The sequence below is a fragment of the Phodopus roborovskii genome, unplaced genomic scaffold, assembly GCF_943737965.1.
Source record: "Phodopus roborovskii unplaced genomic scaffold, PHOROB, whole genome shotgun sequence".
In the NCBI taxonomy this organism is placed as follows: Eukaryota; Metazoa; Chordata; class Mammalia; order Rodentia; family Cricetidae; genus Phodopus; species Phodopus roborovskii.
In genome coordinates this window covers 6,148,089-6,152,207 of record NW_026126514.1, presented here as the reverse complement: position 1 = coordinate 6,152,207, position 4,119 = coordinate 6,148,089, and the positions used below count along the sequence as shown (strand labels likewise).

General features: G+C 37.5%; 1 non-coding gene across 1 annotated transcript; it reads left to right on the top strand.

The window, feature by feature from the left end:
- The first annotated feature begins 1,110 nt into the window (after positions 1-1,110).
- LOC127230812 (U6 spliceosomal RNA) lies at positions 1,111-1,217 on the top strand. Its single transcript, XR_007835212.1, has one exon. It is a non-coding gene; the product is annotated as a U6 spliceosomal RNA (small nuclear RNA).
- Positions 1,218-4,119: the final 2,902 nt, after the last annotated feature.

Here is a 4,119-nt window from a genome sequence, read left to right as displayed (position 1 = left end):
GCCTGAAGACCTCAGTTCAGCCCCAGATCCCAGGAAGGAACTGTCCTTACACATGTGACAGTTTGAACACACACAATTAATAAAAATAATTTAAATTAAATGAATAACAGCACTTACATCTATAACACCAGAAAATATTAGCACCAATTAGCATTTTGTATTCAAGTCAATATATATTTGCCAGTTCTTTATATATATATATATATATATATATATATATATATATATATATATATCCAAGTCCATTTAAATGAAAACAAACATTTATAGACAATATTTGGGAATTTGGGCATCGTTCTTTCCAAACTACTTCCTGCTGGTAAGGGGCGCTGTCATGGGGGATTCGAAGAAGATTCAGATATCCTGGCTGTAGTCTGTAGGGCTGTTTTGTCCAGCTGTTTTGAATGTAGGATCACCTTGTACTCTGTTTCAGGTGGTCTGGCGTGATCAAACCACATTAGTCTGGAAGGAATCTACATCTTTTCATTTTCTGTGGAAACAAAAATAGAAATCCTTTTCCCCAGTAACTTTTCCTTGAACTTAAATTTTGGAGTCAAAGCATTTTTTTTTAATTTAATTTATTATTTTACATGTCAATCCCAGTTCCCTCTCCCTCCCTCCCTCCCTACCTCCCTCCATCCCTTCCTATTTGCCGGTTCTATACATATATTTTTCTCATTAAAAAAAATCTTGCTAGTGTGAAAATAGCAAATATATATATATATATATATAATCAACTATTTCACCAGACAATTTTAGTTAAGAATTTACAAGACCCGGGGCTACAGATATGGGTCAGTACTCCTTTCAACCTGTTAAAGGCCTTGGCTTTAATCTCTAGACCCAAACAAAAGAAAACAGTTTAAAACTCATGTTTTTCAAACATGCTTTTCTGTTCTATTTGTTTTTGTTTATTTAAGACAGTCTTGCCTCAGTGTCAGGGAGTCCTGAGATTACAGGCATTCACCACCACACCTGGCTTGCAAAGATGCATCTTAAGGCTTTGTTATGGTAGTGATTCTCACTATTACCCCTTGGTGAGATAAGGGAGTGCCACAAAAGAGCGTAGAACTAAGTATTTTGATTTCTTTTAAAATTTAAGCGACAAATATACTCCTTTTGGCAGCACATACACTAAAATTGGAATAATATAGAGAAAATTACCATGTCTCCTATTCAAGGACAATACAAAAATGCACAAACTGTTCCATATTTTTCTTTAAAAAAAAAAAAAAAAGTTAAGTAGATGAAAGACTACCCTATCCATTTAAGGCTACTTCTAAGTTCAAAAACAATTTTTGAGAAAACCTCATGTGTAAATATTCATTCGCTACAATTTGTGCTTCAGGATATTGTAATTGATTTCTCAGCATAAGAATTTAGGAAGGACTAAAACATCCCTAGAGCAACCCAAGCCTTGCTGGAATGATGGGCTGCGATCACAGAGCCTTGGACGACAGGGACAGGAAAACACTTTCTGCTATCAGAGTATTTTCCTCATCCTGCCATTACAGTTACTCCTAAGTCATTGTTTAAAAGATTCGAAGCTGTGTTGTGAAGAAACTTGCTGTGAACTTTGCTAACAATGGTCTAAATGCATCTTTGGATTACTCTCTGGAGAAATTGCAGCATTTCATGTGAGCAGTACCCACTTTCCTCAGTTAAAATGAAAATCTCTATTCGGCTCTTCTTTGCATGTCTCTTTAAAACCTCAAACCACGTTTGGGAACGTTTTCTTTTTTAATCTTCACTCTTCCATTCTGTTTCTAAAGGAATACTTAGTGTTAACTAGGTTGCAATTTCATTCGAAAAGAATTGAGCTAGCATTCCAGAATGAGGTCGATTGCCCACAGAAAGTATGTTGGCGGCTACCTTTAAACATGCAAGGAACTGTACAGGCAGCATACCTAGACTTAATGCAGATAATGTTTGGTTCTTTGAGATAGAAATGATGTCATTGTGATACTGGCAAGAAAAATGCATAAGATGTACCTTCCACTTTTCTCTTTGGATAAGTACAATTTTCTTTGCAGCATTTTGTTACACTGAGAATGCTAAAACATTAGTGAGTTTCTCACATAATGACAACAGAAACATCTGACTTTGTTTTGAACTCAAATCATTAACTATACACAATAATGTTTTGTGCAACCTAAAATTGGGGTGTGAAAACCAAGGCATTAAGTAACAAGTGTTAGCACATCGAGCCTATGAAAAGAAGAGAAAGTATTAGGCTCCTACTTTCATAAAGGGAAATTAAAACTTGCAGGTCAATCAAGCTGAGAAATGTCAAAATTGAAAAATAAGTAAAATAAATGGTTTCCAAGTGTCAAGCACAGTCCTTTTTCAGAAAAATTATTTGAGTAATTCTTTATAATGCACAGATGAGGACATACACATATATAAAAAAACAAGTTTTACAACATAATGTCACAGACAGAATTCAGAGCCTACTAAAATGTATAATCCTGGCATCTAAAAGTGTTCCTTGTTCACCAGTTAAGGACATAATGAAAACCACCAGTGTCTCTTACACTCTAACCACAAAAATTTAGGAGTTTCCAGCATATGCTGAAATATGTATGTATTCACAGGTATTCATTAAAGCCCATTTTTGCTCTAGACACTGGATCAAGGGTGTAAGAGAACAGCCTGCCCTCCAGTGATCAGTTAGCCCTTAAAGAAGACAAACGCTAAAGAACTGAACAAGGGAATGGCTGCAGAAGGGCGATGTGGCTCGTTTTTTCTCCGCGCATACAGTATGTAACCTCCACTAATAAGCGCTTATGTATCCAGTGCATCCTAAAGAGTTGTGTTGAAGGGTCTTCAGGAAGAAAATGGTCCATTTTGCCCAACATGGTCCCATGCTTGCGCTGAGTCACTAGATAACTAACTGCACCTGAGGGAGGCGAAATAACTCATTTTGTACAGCTAACTGGTGATACCTGGTGACCTTGTATTTTGTTCAAAAACCTGGTTACATTGGCTCGGGAAAGTTTTCTCCACATCTGCTCTCTATAATTTCCAAACCTGTAGAGCTTCCCCTATGGTGGGAACAGCACTAGGGTAAGGAAGAGAATTCACTGGAGCTGGGAGACTGAAAACATGAGTTTCTCCTCAGAGGCCACCCTTAGCTCCTAAAAAGCCACAGTACTTTGCAATATGGGTTTCTTCAGTGGCCACTTACTTCATGACAATTTATTTATTCAAAACCTGCAAGGTGAGAGACCATTCCTCTTTTAAGAGCTTTTCACCTATAAATCAAGTGCATCCTGATCATCTTTTGATTGACTTAAAACCAGTTGATTTGGTGTATCAGCTACATCTAAACAGTACAGTCATAGGCTCCACTCATATTCAAGGCAAAGAGAAAACTTACATCCTAAAACCACCAAGGGGTAGGAAAGCAAGCCACTCAGCAATTCCCTCAGAAGGAGCCATATAAGGATACAGGTTAAGGGAGACTTGGACATGTTTTGCATGCATGCACACACACACAAATGCACACCATAAACTTTACTTACAAAGTGGCTTTTATAAAACCTGAAAATTATTATTGTGATCCTTTATTTCTATATTTTTAGAACTAAACTCTAATAAGACCCAAATAGTTTGTTTTGACCTGGTTTGGTTTGAGCTTCTCTCTCTCTCTCTCTCTCTCTCTCTCTCTCTCTCTCTCTCTCTCTCTCTCTCTCTCTCTCTCTCTCTCTCTCTTCTCTTCTTTTCTCTCTCTCTTTTCTCTCTTTCTCTCTCACTCTCCTCCTCTCTTTCTTATTCTTTCTTTCTTTTGTTCATGTATTTGTTTTTTGAGACAGGGTTTCTCTATGTAGCTCTAGATGTCCTGGAACTCTCTCTGTAGACCAGGCTGGCCTCACACTCACAGAAATTCTCTTGCATCTGCCTCCCAAGTTCTGAGATTAAAGGCATGTGCCATCACCTCCCAGAGACTTTGTTTTGTGAGACAGGGTCTCACTCTTTAGAATAGGCTATCGTAGAGCTCACTAGACCCAGGCTGGATCCAGACTTATCTTGCCTCAGTTTCCTAAACACTGTAGTTATAGACATGAGCCAACACACCCATCTAATTTCAAATATTTTGACTTTAAAACAAAAATTGCT